At 44.4% G+C, this 16,416-nt stretch overlaps 1 long non-coding RNA gene across 2 annotated transcripts; it reads right to left on the bottom strand.

The window, feature by feature from the left end:
- Positions 1-10,967: 10,967 nt before the first annotated feature.
- Positions 10,968-14,923, bottom strand: LOC139082215 (uncharacterized). Of its 2 annotated transcripts, XR_011537994.1 has the most exons (5): positions 14,641-14,923; positions 14,277-14,388; positions 14,081-14,177; positions 12,044-12,200; positions 10,968-11,305 (listed from the first exon to the last, which is right to left on the bottom strand). It is a non-coding gene; the product is annotated as an uncharacterized lncRNA (long non-coding RNA). The 2 variants fall into 2 exon arrangements; XR_011537993.1 differs by lacking the exon at positions 10,968-11,305 and having other exon boundaries at positions 11,661-12,200.
- Between the last annotated feature and the right edge of the window lie 1,493 nt (positions 14,924-16,416).

Here is a 16,416-nt window from a genome sequence, read left to right as displayed (position 1 = left end):
ATCTGTGCCAATCTTCCTCTACTTTATATGCCGGACGCCTGCCACAGCATGGGTTGAGGAGCCATGTGTAGTTCCACACCCCAGATCTGAACTGGCGAACCCTGGGCCACCGAAGTGGGACATGCGAACTTAACCACTGAGCCACTGGGCCAGCCCCTATGTGGATTCATTTTCGGTTGTCACAGCTGAGGAGATGCTATTGGCATCCAGTGGGGTCAGGCCAGGGATGCTGCCTACCTTCCCACAATGCACAGGACAGCCCCTGCCACAAAGAATTGCCCTCCCTTCGCCCCCTCTTTTTCTACCACCTTATTGATATTTCCTACCTCCTTTCCGCTTACCTGGAGAAACTTCTCCCCTATTTCTCTCCCAGTCTTCAAAGTTGAAGCCATTTCTCCTCCAGGAGCCTTCACTATCTCCTGCCATCTTCAGTGCTTCCTCTTTTCTCTGTTCCTCTCCAGTAGGTATATGTTCATGGTTTGAGAGAGTCTTGAAGCCAGAGAGGAACTTTGAAGTCATAGGCCGGGAGATTCTGCAGGAGAGCATGTCAGAATCTGGAGCTTTTATGAATGAACTGTCCTGGGGCCTCTCCCAGGAATGTACTGAATCAGACTTTGATTCATGGGTCCTGGGTAAGTGTGTGTTTTAAAAGCTACAAAGGTGATCAGGAGGTGGATGCCACTGACCTAGTAATCTGCTAGCAGAAGGAGTAACTGAGGCTCAGAGCCGGGAAGCGAGCTGGGACCAGTACCCAGGTTTCCTGATTGACATTCTAGCTCTTGATACCCAATATGAGGGCACTTTATTCCTGTGTCTGTCCCCTAGCCACAGATTGAAGAGAAGCTAAGTAAACATTTCCTGGCTGAGTGATACCAAAAAAAAAAAAAACCTTAACAAAAACATTTTTGTCATATTTGTCTCCTTTGGGTCCCACCCCCATCTTCAATCGTGCACGTTTCAGCATTCTTTCAGGTAATGTTATTCAGTTCATAGAGCATCCTTTTAAATGTCATTCTTCCCATTTTCTCCTGAATTTAAAGCAATGCATTTCTCTTGACACTCCTGAAAAATGTTTATTTTCAGTCCTTTTGAAATCTTGCACATTCCTGAGGCTAATTAGAATGCAAGAAAAAAAGTAACATTTATTGGTTGCCTTCTGCATGTCAGGAATTGTGCTTTGTTACTTTACGTGGACAATTTCTGATTTGTGCAATGACAGTGCAACACAGGTTTTTTGCACTCATGTAAATGAGACTCAGAGAAGCCAAAATGACTTGCCTAAAGTCATACAACAAGTAAATGCAAGTGATGGGCTGTAGCTCTGAGGACAAGCTCTGTGATGATCCCACACTGGTTCTCAGTGCAATACCAGATGCAGACTATTTAAATCATGCCAGTGACCACCAAGTCTTGCCTTTACCCTGTGCTTTGATTCTAAGCATAGTTTTAATATTGGTGGTGCATGCTCTGAGTAATGTTTGTTTGATTGTTTTCTGAAAGACGATATATGTATCAGCCAGAGGACAGACAGGAAAATGGAAACCAGCCTAGGTTTTTCAAACAGAGGTGATATAATACGGGGAATTGGTTATATGGATGATGGAAGAGCTAATGGACTAAACAGGAGATGAGACAACCCAGAGATTAGCAACAGCTCTACCACCCCTGTGGCTGGAGGAATAACAGAATAGGTGTTATCACCAGAGTTCAGAAGCCAGGGTGTGTCCCCCAGGAGCTGCAGCTGCGGGGGAGATTCTGCTGGAAACAGGGAAAGAGGGGGAGACGTACCCAGGCTTTTCTCTGTACTGCTTGTGCTTAATCTTCTGCCAGTGTCTCCAGCTGGTCAAACCCATCCAGGAGCCAGGAGGCAATGAAACACGGGGAATGTAGTTTCCTAAAACCCACAGGCAAGCGGAGGGCAGTGGGGAGTGGAGATAAGAGAAAAGAGGCAGATAACCGGGTAGGCAGGAACAGCTAAGCTTCTCCATTATCCCTCAGCTGAAGAGAAGCAAAGGCTACAGTCACTGGCATTAGGCAGACTTCTCTCTGAATCTTGATCCTGCCCTTTCTGTGGATGTCATTTGAACTTTGAGCCTTGATGGCCTCATCTTGAATGAAGGAGTAAAAATATTTGCTATATCCCTGCATTGTTGTCAAGATGAGAAAAACGTAAAGTGAAGAGCTCAGTTCCTAATGCAAAATGGACCCTCAATGGATAGGAACTATTTTTATTGCATTAAAAAAAATCTATAGAATTAGGATTTGATTGCAGTGTTTCCAGAGGACTGTGTGTTGTGGTGTGTCACAAGCAGTTAGCAGGCAGTGATGAAGTCCATTCTCTCCCCCTATAGACAAGCTCTGAAGACATTTTAAGTTAGGGATTCAAGACTTACTCAAGGAATGTTGCTGTCTCTTTCCCTGTGTTTCCTGCTACCTCCCCTCCCGGCTCACACACATGTGCGCACCCACTCATACATGCACACTTTTTCATTTAAACCCTGCTGGATGTTGAATCCTGTAGCATTCTCGGTACCTGAGTTCTTTCACAGACACCTTAAGTTGCCCACTTTTGCTTTTGAGACTTAGGGGAAGTCTAAATCCAAGCTCACAGAGAAGGGAACTTCCTGACGCTGTAATTCAAACTCTCATTCTGTCTGCCCCGGAGAGACACAGACAGTCTGACCTACTGGTGAGGTCACCCCGAGTGCGAGTTTCTCGAGGACGCGCATTCTCGTCCAAGAACAATACTCTCACTGGTGACCCCAGTTTATGGTAAAGATGGAAATCATTCATTAGCGCTTGAGCAGACATGCCTGGGACAGCTGAGGCAACCAGGGGCATTTCAAATTCAACTTGGTTCCCACAGAAAGACTCAACAAGGCTGTTTTTTCAGGCTCCCTGATTGCAAGTCATCTTTTGAACAGAGATGCTCTGTTTCTCAGTAAAAGATGAGATGTTGCTTCTGAAAAGTGACAAGTAAAGAAAATAGAGAGAGAGGTGGCCTGTTAACATTTGAGTTCACGGAGGCTCCTGAAGGTCAAATGGCATGCCAGATCCCCTGACAGAAAGCCCCTCAGATTTGGGACCCAGACCAGCAGGAAATAGCAGAACCTGTATTTGAATGCAAATTTGAAGCAATCATTCACTCATTTGTTAGTTCAATTAGTATTTAGTGTATACCATATGCTGACCCGTTTTAGGTGCTAGGAATGTAACAGTAAGAAAAAAGACAAAAATCTCACCTTCATGGAGCTTAGTCGGGGAGACCAATAACACACAAGGCGAACAGTTGAAGTATTTCATACGTTTGATGTTTTTAAGTGCTAAGGAAAAAACACACTAGAGCAGAGAAGGGAGTCGGGAAGCATTGTTGTAATTTTAGACGTGGTGGTCTCACTGAGAGGGTGACACAAAGCCATGGAATAGGTGAGCAGGATGTGGATCTCTTGGGGAAGAGCATATCTGGTAGACGAAACCCCGAGGGCATAAGTCCTGAGGGGGGACCGGGCCTGGGGTGAGGAGGCCAGCGTGCCCGAGTCCTGTCTCCTTCCTAAAATGCCATGTCTAAAAGAAAACTGTTGGCACATTGTCCAAAAATAGCAGTAAATAAAAATAGACAGTAAAACACAATTAACTAAAAACTAGAGTTAAAAAGTGTGTGTCTGTCCCTGAGTTCCTTTGGGAAAGCATCCTGAGGGTGGAAGTTTCTCAACTTGTAGGCCCTCAGGGCTGCCTGAATTTATAAGTGTTAAGCTGCATGAAGCTTCTGTACAGATTAACCTTGCCATTTTTTTTCTACTCTTTTATGTTCTTCCTGGGACATAAAAATATACTCACTCCTCCTGAATCCACAGGAATCCTGACCTGTCTCCAGTTCCAAGTGGGTGAAAGGATCACTAGAACGGAACAAGCCCTGAGAAGGGGCAGCCACCTGGGAGGTGACATCCTGCAGTGCCAGCCTGTTGGGAAGTACAAGGGGGAGCCCCATAGGATGGAGATGTCACTTGGGGTTTCCCTTTGGCAGTAGTGCTGTGGAGCCCCGCCTGGAGCCCCTTTATCAGACAAGTAGACCCATCCCCCAGCTTGGTGACAGTTGGCTGTTTATGGCTCTTATCTGTCCTCTTCTCTAGAGAATTTCCTTCCACTGGTGAGAGCTGCCTCACTCAGGAGGTTAACACCCAAAGGGGAACAACCCACAGCCAATGGCTGGTGGATGTAGGAGGACCACAGACTGATCCCCTTGCTTCAAGGAGGACAACCCAATGAGGCAATTTATGTCTCAGAGCCTCCCTGGACCAGGTCGATGCTGGAATTAGCAGAAACTGCATCCTTTTTCAGTCTTTCCATTTCCTTCCCTGTCTCACTCATTCCTTTTAGGTTTTTCCGGAAGAGAACTCCCTCAATGAATGACACGCACTTGAATCCCAGTCTTAGGGTCTCCTTATAGGAAACCCAACCTACATCATCAGCTGTATAGTTATATGGCTGTGTAACAGGTCACCCCAAAATTTAGCAGATTAAAACAACAATAGGCATTTATTACGTGACACAGTTTTTGTGAGTCAGGAATGTGAGAACAACTTAGAATCTCTCATGAGGTTGCGTTCAAGACACTGGCCGGGGCTGCTGTCACCTGAAGGTGTGACTGGGGCTGGAGGATCTGTTTCCAACATCGCTCATTCATCACTGGCAAGTCAGTGCCAGCTGTTGGTCAGAGGTTGCAGTACCTCACCCCCTGGACCTCTCCATTGGGCTGCTTGTGTGTCCTCACGGAGTGGTAGTTGGCTTCCTCCAGAAGGAAGTTGCCATGTTTTCTATGACCTCGCCTCGTGTATGCTGTCATTTCTGCAATATCCTCTTGATTACACAGGTCAACTTTATCTGTGATCAGAAGGAACAACACAAAGGCGTGAATACCAACCAAGAAGTAAGCTCTTTGGGAGCCATCTTGGAGTCTGGCTACTGTACTACCCAAGGTGGACTCTGTTTGAACTGTGATCATCCCCATGATCTCGTGTTGTTTGCCCCTTCTCTGGCTTCCTATGTATTTTCCAACAGTAAGCTTTGGTTTTTTTCTTCCAAAATGGACATCTTAAATCTTAGTCAGGATGACTCTGAAACTTTGGTCTTAACCACCACACATAACGGATTTCTCCATCTTTACTAAAAGAAGCAACAGCATGAACGAGACATTGCGTTTTGATGGCTCTGCAACTATGTCATTACTCTACAGTGATCTTATTGTGGCTTGTATGCGGGTTGGGAATGATGTTACCCACGTTAAAGGCGAAAACATTCTCCCCTCAAGCTGCTATGTTCAGGAACATTCCATGTAAGCAATATTAAATGACTGGGGGATAAGTCATGCAGGACTGAGAAGTAGGAAACGTGGGCCAGGAGCTGTATTTTTGTCTTACATACATTTCCAATGTACAGATTTAGAGGAATGCCTTTAACTTGTTGTGAAATAGATGTAACTCATTTTCATATTGCTTTATCATTTTATTGTTTCGGGAATCTAGGGAAAATGTAAGAAAATCATCTTAGAAATCTGGTGTGGGGGTGGTAATAGAGTCTCTAGCATTGTTGTTTGGCATGAATTATCAATTTCCAGCATATACAGTATATGTGTGTGGTTTGGTTCATACTTGTGGTTATCAATCTTTCATTTCCTCCCCCTCCTTCCCTCCTTAAGGTCAGTATCTCACAGCCCCCCTTGTCTGATTTGATAGGAAGAGTCATTGAGGAGAAGTAGAACCCAGGATTTGGTGTTAGGCATACCTATGTTTAAATCTCTTCTCCTGTTACCTATTTGCTGTGTGATCTTGAACAAATCAATCAACCTCTCTAAGCCTCTGTTTTCTCATCTGTGAAAAATTAACACCTACTTCCCAAAGCAGTTTTGAGGATTCCATGAGATTCTGCCCGTCAGCACTGCTCAGCACAGTGCCCCGTCATGGACATCACTCGCTAAGTGGAAACTGCTACATTTATTATCCATCCTCCATAATAGCTTCCCCAATCACTTCCTGTGGACCTGATAACAATTGCTGTGCATCACGGTAGAGCAGGGTCCCCCCAAGGCCCTGGGGCATTTTAACTTTGCCCCTAACTTGGGTCCTCTGTGCCTCAGGGACAGTAATATGCTAGCTCCTAGTGGCTCCTACTTGCTGGCAAGAGCTGATTATACTCCATTCACTCCAACTGTGTTCAGAGATGTCATGTTGATAGCTTGAAGTCAGCCATGCTGAGGGTATTTACACCATGGCAAGTGGCCATAGTGGGAGTATCTACAAGCAGAGCTCCTCCCATCTAGAGCCAGTTATTAAAGATTTACCAGCACATCTCTTCCCAGGGCTGTTTCTTCAAAAGAACAATCTGAATTACTGGTCTGCCTAGTCCTCCCCCACCCCCAAATGCCTCTTGATCTCTTCCCTTTCATTCTCTCTCCTGGACCACTGCAGTAGCTTATTATATTTTCCCAGGCTGCCACTCTCTTCCTCTCCATTTCTTTCCTTCACTATGGTGTCAGAGGAGTATTCCAAAAGCACTGATTTCATCACCCCCAGAGATTCCTGCTTATAATCCTTCCATAGCATCTGTTCTGTGGCGATGGTATGCCCTTGATTTCTCAGAAGTGGGATTTTAAGTACCCTGCTCCACTTTCTCCACTTGATAGATCCAGTGTCCAAATTGTGTGGGAATCTATTTGGAAAGAGCATGGCCTCTAATACAAGGAAGACAGTTTGAATCCAAGCTTGGCACCTTCTAGCTAGGTGACCTTGGGAAATTTACTTCCCACAGGGTTGCTGTGGGATTACAAGAGTTAATGCACGTGCAGTTCTAAGAACGGTGACTGGCACACAGTAAGTGCTCAATAAATGTCAGGTCTTGTTATTGTTGTTCTTCTCACCAATGTGCAGGCTCCTCTGGAAACTGCCCAAGTTCTTCCCTGTTCCATGAAAATGTCATGCTCAACAAGACCTGATGCTATTTCCCAAATTGGGGATGCCTTTCCTTTTCCCCTTTGCTCTGCAAATTCAACCCACCATTTAAAATCAGAGTCTAGCCTTATCTCACCCAAAAAGTCCTCCCTAACTTTCTGAGGCCTTCTTTACATCTCCCTACCTAAGGAAGCAATTGAAACTCTGAGCATTGTCAAATCATAGGGCCACGTTCATGGTGGGTCAGTGCTGTATGGGCAGGGGCATATGCAGCCCCTGCCTTCCTGAAGATTATGGATTTATGGTTGGAATATGGCTAAGTAAGTCCATCACAATAGAGCTCCAAAAGTGCTGTGATGGGGAAGAACAGGGTGGGGAGGCACAAAGGAGGGACATCTTGTCCATACTTGGGGATTTCAGGAAAGGTGTCCCTGAGGAAGTGACGTATAAATTGAGAGAACTGAAGGGTGTGGACATTGTCCAGATGGAAGTGGGAAGAGATGTGGTAGGAAGTGGATTGTTCCAGAGAGAGAAAAGAACATCTAGAGAGGCCCATTGCTTGGAAGAATCATGGTGATATAGAGGAGCTGGAGAGAGTTCATTGTGGCTGGAAGGGTGAGTCCTGAGGCTGAGAAGATGAAGGAAAATATACTGAGCCTGGTCGTTGGAGCCTTGGCTACATCTTAAGAAGCTGAGATGTTGTCTTGAGGACCACAGGTGCTAAGCAGAAGAATGACTCGATTAGATTTCCATACTGATGGATGGCTAGTTTGCTCAGTTTATTTCTGTTACCCATAGTTACCTCCTTAAATAAAACATCACTTCTCTGAGTCTCGATCTCTTCCTCTCTGAACTAGGGTAATGAGTTCACAATTTTGCTGAGAATACCATAAGAGATAATGTGTGGGAAAGCATATCGTAAACCCTTCAAGCTGTCTACACATGAGAGGGATAATCATTAATTTTGGGTGGAGGGTGTGGCCTCCTGCATCCTGGTGTACTGGGAACGGTTGAGTTCACATCCTAGCATTCCCACTACTTGGGAAAGTTGCTTAACTTTTAGATGCAGACATCATTACTTCCACTTCACAGGTGAGGATAACACCGAACGCAGAAGGCCTTAATGAAGAAATGTTTATAGTGTGCGATTTGAGGACACAGAATAGTGGTTAATGAACATTAACCTCTACACACATATGCACACACACGTATGCTCCAACTTACTTTCTTTATGTAAGGGCAAAACATATATCCACATCTTGAAAGACAAAACAAGGAATACCTAGCATAGGACTGGGCAAATAGTAGTAAATAAACTTATGTCATAATATTAAAATAGATGGTAGAATATTGATGGTCTCTCCTGCTGTGTTTGGCATTAGACCAACTAAGTCAACCCCCTATCCTCAATTTCTCTCACCTCCAGCACACACACACACATACACACACACACTCACACTCACACTCACTCACTCTCTCTCTCTGATTTCTTGATCCATTGGTCTTTGGAGTGATGGTTCTGATTCCTTAATATATGTAAGTTTCAGATTCCTTAATATACATAACTGTTCTGCTGAAAGCAAGCAGGCGCTCATGATGGCCTTCATCCCTGGCTCATTGATAATTAACACCACCAGATCTATGGGATAATTTCAGGCAGCAATAAGATTCAAGGGGGTTTTAAAGGAGGAGTTCTCAAGTTTGCAAAATGTTATCCAAGTTTTCCTGGGACTCAGGGAATTGTTGATAATTTTAGAGCTTCCTTCTTTATTGCTAGGGGTTTTCCACTGAGTTACACATACAATTTGGCACACGTATCGTAAGATATATGGCTTTCATTTTCTGGAACCAGATAAGCCTGAAGCACAAGAGATTAATTAAAAACAATAGGCTGGAGTGATTCCTTTTCCCACATCTAGTTCCAGAAGGAGCTTAGCATATCAGTCTGTGGTTTGTGTTCATTAACATAACTTGAAAACATGATTACCCTCTCCTTATATCTTTATAGAGATACTATAAAGAGGATGGAGTCGTGGATCTGCAGAGTCATGGATTTCTTATGTACCTGAGGATGTCAAGGGTCACTGGAAATAATAATCAGCTAGGTGAATCAATTTATGAGCTTCCAGTTTTGTTTCAAGTATGATATTTTCTTAACTATGGTTTTCCAGGGGATTGGCCTTTATGTTGGAAATCCAGCATTATTTAAAAGTTGGTTAATCTAAAGAGTACATTCTAAATTTTTATCAATTACTTAGCCCTGTCTCTGCAAAGCCTTCAATGTATTATACAGAGGCTGGCTACGTCCTATCTATAGTTCGTAGAGAGGCAGTGTTGATGCCATGATGGCCTGTGAGTTTGAGTGAAAATTTGGAACTGAAATCATTGAGGCAGAATTGTGGAGGGGAGGTGCTTACTCAGATTGCAGGCTGGGGTGTCCTTTTGTCTCTCTTCTGCTGTGATCCCCCAACCCCATGATGGGGAGATGGCATAAGAAGCTAGGCCTCCCCACCCTACCTCCCGTCGTCCCTCTTCCTCTCTCCCTTGGACGTCGATTGAATATGTGCTCTATCTGAGGAGCAAAGCTTAGTGCTCACTCTCTAGCTGGAGAGAGAAACTTATACCCAAGTGCTTTTATTACAGCTATGTGTAATTATTGCGATTAGATTGTGATCTTCTCAGAGTTCAGGACTGTAGAAAGGGAGGGTGACTTTGTGCTGAAGGGACAATGAAAGCCCCTAATGGGAGGATTGGGATTTAAGAAGGGCCTTGGAAAATGGAAGGACACAAGGAATATGAAGGTATTTCACCACAGAAGAAAGATAACTGGTTGGAGAACGTGGATGAAAGTTCAACTTCAGGGGCAAACAGAAGGTAAGTAAAATGTTATGTTTTACATATCAATTGGCAAGGAGTTTTTGTTTCTTCAGTGAAATTCCCCAAGGCTGGCAAGAATAAAATAAAATGACCACATTCAGACATTACAGGGAGTCTGATATGTCAGCTATTCCGTTTTCAGAAACCTATCTGAAAGGTTAGAATAAAAGAAGATGCTCATATTTATTCATTGTTACTCATTAGCAAAAAAAAGGAAAAATGATTTAAATTATCCACAGCCAGGGGATGATAAAGTGACTGTTAATGGGTGAAAATTGTGTAACTCTCCTAAGTAAAGAGTTCATAATAACATAATGAGGTTGTTAGGAAATACTACATGGAAAATTTAGGAGAAAGGTTTGTATACCCATGTAATCAAAATTATTTAAGAGGCACATAATAAAGCCTAGAGGAAATACACCAACATGACTCCAAGGGTTATCTTCAATATTTAATAATGAAAAGAAAAAGAATGGCTAGCATTTAAATTGGATGGTGATTCAGGTGGGAGGAAACTGTGTGAAAGTCAAGGAGCTCTGACCCTGGGCCTCCCAGGAGCCACAGATCGTATTTAGAATTATTTTGGATGATTCAGATTTCTACTACCAATGGCTGTTTCAAGATTTTTGTAGTAAAAGAGACAAAAGCTTCCACTCTGCCCAGCAAACCCACAGGCCTTGAGAAATGGCAGTTTTTGTTTGCATTCAGCCAGACCTGCCCTATGCTGCCCTTCCTCAGCACTTAGCAGGGACTGGAACAGAGACAGCCACGCTGTGGAGAAAAACACAGCTCACAGGATGAATCTACCTTCTCAGAGCTGCAGACCAAAAACCCAAGGATAGATCTGGAAAAAAAAAATTACTCTTGATTTAAAATAAAAGGAAACCAAAGCCACCACCACATTTTTGTCCTCCCTTAGCTCTTTCTTTCCTTCTTAATTGGGCTGGAAAAGGAGGCGGCCTGGTTGCAGGATTGGCCCTGAGATTTGCTCACTGTGTGACCTTGGTCAAGGGTCTCCTCCCACTGGGCCTCGGTTTTCCCATCTATAAAATGTGTTGGAGTCAACTTTGAACAGCTGGAGATGGAACTCAAGCCAGCTGAACTTAGGAGCGAAACTTCTTAAGGATAAACAAGAGACCACAAAAATCCATGTATGTTTGTGTTTATTCTAATCTAACATAACAACCTCCAAGGAAAATTCGCACAGCAGTAGGACGCAATATAATCAAATTTTGGCATGGGATGGACATATGTGTCTATGCCCATTCAAGAAACACAGGATATTTGATTGATCTCCAAGGGCCCGTCTGGTCTTAGCACCCTTGTGTCTCTGGGGTTTGAATTTACACTTATACCCCTCTGAGCTCTGTGCTTCTGAGATGGGCACACAAATTCAGTATTTTCTTCAGCATCCATTGTGGCAGGCAGCAAAACAGGCTAAGCTTTGGTCTTTCTCCTCTAGGCCAGGATCTTGGTAAGGTCTCCTGTGCATTTGAGACAAAGCACATGGTGTGTCTTCAACTCTGAAGAATCTAGGGAGGAAGTGTGCTGTCTGCTAATATGTGTAAAGTCCCATCCTATTTCCATCATCCTCAAGCCTAGGGCCCAGTTAAGATTTTTACTTCTAAGAAAGACGTGAACACCAATCGTAAGTGTAATAATTATAATAGTTCATATTAGGGATGCAAATGCTACTACTAATATTAATAATATGAACTGAATCAGTTAAGGTCTTTTAGAAGCAAGTTACTGAAACTTCTCTGGGTAATCAGCAGAGAGGGAATTACTAGAAGCATGTGGGCTAGCTGTAGGACTGCAGGAAGAACTGGACAGTCAGACTTCAGCAAGGACAGGAACAAGGGCTTTTTATGGGTCTAGATAGCAGGAGGTAATAAACAGCTTCTTTGGGGTAACACCACTAACATGAACGATCTTCATCCATTCAATTCAATTTAAATTGTCAAGAGAGAGAGTTGATAGTGTTGGCTGAGCTTTCAGACTCATTGCCCAGGAGAGGAAACAAAAATTTCTACCTTTTTTGACAAGTTGTGTGACCACCTACAAGAGAATCTATGCTAATACTTTATATACATTATTCCTAATCCTCAGCACAAACTTTCAAAGAAGTGTTCATATGTCTTTTCTACAGATCAAGCCTCTGAGGTTCAGAGAGGTTAAGTAATTTGCACAGGGTCACACAGTAGAGTTGCTGAGACTTAAACCTGGGTCTTTCTGATTCCAGTCAACAATCCCGGGCTGCTCTCCATGGTTCTCACTCATCAGAAAATGATCCCCTCATGGTCCAAACTCTACTTGGTTAATTCACAATTTGTCTTCTAAATAATCTGTTTCTCTTTCTCTTCTATTTTGCTTGATGTTCTGAATAAAAGGAAAAAATTCAGTGTGACAGCAAATCTCTCTGCATGCCTATCAGTCTCTTTACTCTGCTGCAGCCCAGCATTTATTCCCTTTCTTTCTAGAAACAGCTTGGCATTGTATTATATATTCAGTTATGTGGATAGTGTCTGATTCCTTACCTGAATCTATGTCCTACAAGAGCAGGGTTTTGTAACCTCAATTTCTAAGAAAGGCACCCGAGAGAGGCACTTGATACATATGTATTTTTCTTCTTCTTCTTCTTCTCCCCAAAGCCCCCAGTACATAGTTGTATATTCTAGTTGTAGGTCCTTCTAGTTGTGCTATGTGGGATGCCGCCTCAGCATGGCCTGATGAACGGTGCCATGTCTGCACCCAGGATCCAAACCGGTGAAACCCGGGGCCACCAAAGTGGATTGCACGAACTTAACCACTTAGCCACGGGCCGGCCCCTTGATACACTGTTTTAAAGGAATGAATGCAGCTAGTAGAAGCAGACCAGGTAACAAAGTTAACTCCTCTCTTTTCCTGGTAACTAATTCGAAATCTACTCCCCAATCCAGCTCTTCTGCCTACTTCCCTATTTCAAGTAATTTCTCCTCCATTCTCCCAGTCAATCAAGTTTAAATCTCCCAGTTGTTTCTGTGAGTCTGTGTCTGGCCCCTTCAGCCAAATGCCGGTGCCGGCAACACACCCCTCAGGATATCGATCGCAGAGAGTGGGGCTACAGGACACACTTATCACTCAGTCTCATGTCTTACTCTCTTTCCTTCATCTTACAACAGAGTGTGATCATCCTGGCCATAGACCTCACTCATCAGTTTTTGAATTCTGTATTCACTTCGCTCTTTAGACTTGAAACTCAGCACCACCATCCCAGCTTGAGGAGCTCTTTCAGTTCATCTGGACAGCTGTTCTGGCATCCCACCCTGGTCATATTACCCAAAGCATGAAGGCGAGCACCCCTTCTTGCTCAGCAGCCCTCCAGGACCCCAAAGCCTGAGTACAGCTCCATAGCACAAGAAGCCCCGCTCACCTCTGGTCCCTCTGAATGGAAGTAAGAAATGTTATCTCCCTCATTTCTCACGTCCACGCAAGTCCCGATTCCTGCCATCTTTATTCTGCCAAATCTCTCACCATCTTTCCATTCCCAGGGCAACTAGCTATATAACCCAGGTCTCCATATTCTGCCATCCTTCTTCCTCGTCTCCCTGCATCCAGTCTCAGATTCTCAGTCAGGGAGCTTGTAATGTACCAGGCATGTGGGGGGACAGGAAGGTTTTTGAGCAGGAAGGCCCCTGTTAATTGCAGGACAGCACCTAGCAGGACATTTGGGGGGCTCTCCTCTTCACTCTTTTCTCTGGCTGCCTCTCCCCCTCCCCCCCACAGTCCAGCCACGCTGGGCCACACCGTTCCTCTTCTCCTTTGCTCGGATATTTTTGTTTCAAAGGGAAAATATGAATGAGGAACTTCTCATACTGCCATTCTCCACCCTCTGAAATCTCACACGTATTTCAGGACCCAGCTCACTGCCACTTTTTCCATCGCTCCTTGCCTCATCTCTGTGGTCAAAATCAGTCTCCCGCCCTCTTTGGGCTCTGATTACATTTTCTGCTTTCCTTAGAAGACAAATAGCATCTGCTTTGTATCATGACTGGGGTCTGTCCGCCACACTAGACCAGTGACTCTCAAGGGGGATCTTCAGTCCCTTGACAAAGAGTCATAGGGGTAGGGGGTTGAGGGAGGGTTCCTGTTAAAATCCATATTCCTCAGCCCAGTTCCAGGTGTGGACGCCTCTTCCTCATGCTACCCAGTGTTGATTCCTATTCTTTCCAGAAACAGCATCCTAATTTCTCTGTAGGGAATTTCTTCCCCTAATTTACCTTCAGTCTCTATAGGATAATTATGGAAGGTGCTTTGCCCTCTCTCGTTGCGGGACAAACAGGTGACACATTCCATTCTCTTCCTGGCACTCCGAATCTGGGGCAACAAAAGGACAGAAGATTTGTCTATTAGTTCCTCCAACCTAAAACACTCGATGCCTTTCTGGCTAAATTAAATTAAAAGTATTGGCAGAACCTGTGATGTCTCGTCTCACGTGAACCTACGGGATCTCATCTAATAGAAGGAAAGCTGAACATCCGGGTCTCACAACGGACAGGTACCAGGGTCACGTTTTGTTGCTTCCAACCTAAGAAATAAAAGACAGGACTACTGAGTCCGAATATTCAGGATGAGGACCAAGAGGTATGAATTTTTATCGGAATTTCCCCAATTTTTTTTAAACTAAGGTTTTTGTTTTGGAATAATTTTAGATTTACAGGAGAGTTGTGAAGATTCCTTATACTCCACAGCGTTTCTCCGGTTAACAGTTTACTTCTCCATTAGTTCCTGCAACTTAAAACACCCTCTGGGGTACATTGGTCAAAACGAAGAAACTGACATTGGTCCGTTACTGTTAACTAAATTCCAGACGTGAATTTCACCAGTTTTTCCATGAATGTCCTCCTTCTGTTCCAGGATCCAATCCAGGGTACCATATTGCATTTAGTCATCACGTCTCCTTAATCTCCTTTGGTCTCTGACAGTCTCTCAGTCCTTGTACTGGCTGGATATCTTATCGAATGTCCCTTATCTCTCCCACTATTTTTGACACCCACATCATACTCTAAGCATCTTGAGGACAGGGCTCACGTCCACACCGTCACTATTACGTACTGCACGTTCAGTGTGTGCCTAGCATAGAGGAGGAGCTCAATGAATACGTGCTGACATAATAAACGCGGGCTGACGTAAGGAACGCTGTTGCCTATCTCGCAGCCCTGCGCTACCCTGCACCGGGACTAGCCTTGCTCATCCCTGCCCTCCACACCACGCCTGACCATGGCACATTTGGTGACAGGACTCAGAGAAGCTCCCAGCATCCAATGGAACTGAATGCGTTTGACTCGGGTTGGGTTTCCAGACAGAAATAATCACGTAATTACTAAGGAAAATTCTAATTGCGATCATCTGACCACGTTTTGACATCTCTCTTTCAGTTTATTCATGAATGTGTCACTCACAGCCCAATCAGAGGAAAAGAAAAGAAGGAAAAAGGGCCTGCTGGCGCTCTCTCATGGTGGGGGCGGGGGGGCGGGGTGGGGGCAGGCTCTTGCTTTAGGCATGTTTATAAATTTAAAAATATTTCAGATGCTTTTGCGATGCTGCTTATTCTGGTTCAGCGGTCAGGGGGAATGCGTTAGGGGGGAAGGTGCTTCATCTAATTGAGCTGCTGCTGGATTACGGGTGCTCTCCGCTCTGCCAAAGGGGAAAGCTGCCGTGCTTGGAGCTGCTCTTTCATAGAGTTAAGCTGAACAGACTCCATTCAAACGCAGACTGAAAACAGGAACAGTCAAAAGCATTTATCAAGTATAGCTTAGCGGCTCTTCATACCATACTAAGTGCATCCCATAGGTAGAAACGTCTAATGCTGATACCGTTCTAAAAAGCAGAGAATTTTCCTTCTACTTTACTAGCAAATAGTAAATGATGAAGGAATAAAGGTTTAGGAGGCCGGGGAGAATAGTCAAGACCAGGAGGCTCTGAGCGGCGAAGCTGGAGGTGGGCCTCCAAGCTCTAGGGTGCTCAAGCCAACACTTTTGTCATTAGTCTTCAGCCTGCCTTCTTCTCCAGGTATATATGCACACGTGCATTTGTCTATCATTCATTTCTTATTGTTACTATTCAATAAATAAAATCAATATCCTTGCTATTATTTTTGCAATTAAATGCACTTCTTATGCAGCATTATATAGTGCAGCATTCTTCAACATTTGGTTCATGAGACCACGGCATCCAAACCCACGGGGAGCTTGTCAAAAATGCCCATTCCTGAACGCCAACCCAGATCTTCTGAAGCAGAACGCTGGGCGTGGGACTGTAGCTTTAAAAACAAGCCCTGAGGTTGATGTGGTCTCAGGAAAGTTTGAGACCTCCAGCGTGGGGCTGTGCAGGCCTGGGAGTCGGGGCTGGGGAGTTTCAGTTCTGTGACTTTCTGGCTGATGAACCATGGGCAGGTCAGAGTGTCAGCTGTAATGGGTAGTTTCTCACTTCGTGTGGTTGCTGTTAGGATTATAAGAGAAGATGTGGAGATGAGCATGCTGTCCTTGAGAAAGAAACCATCCACAGTTCTAAATATATGGGAGAGAGATGTCCACGCCAGAGGACCATGATACTG

Source organism: Equus przewalskii, chromosome 3 (genome assembly GCF_037783145.1).
Source record: "Equus przewalskii isolate Varuska chromosome 3, EquPr2, whole genome shotgun sequence".
Classification (NCBI taxonomy): Eukaryota; Metazoa; Chordata; class Mammalia; order Perissodactyla; family Equidae; genus Equus; species Equus przewalskii.
This window is presented reverse-complemented; position numbering and strand designations above follow the sequence as displayed.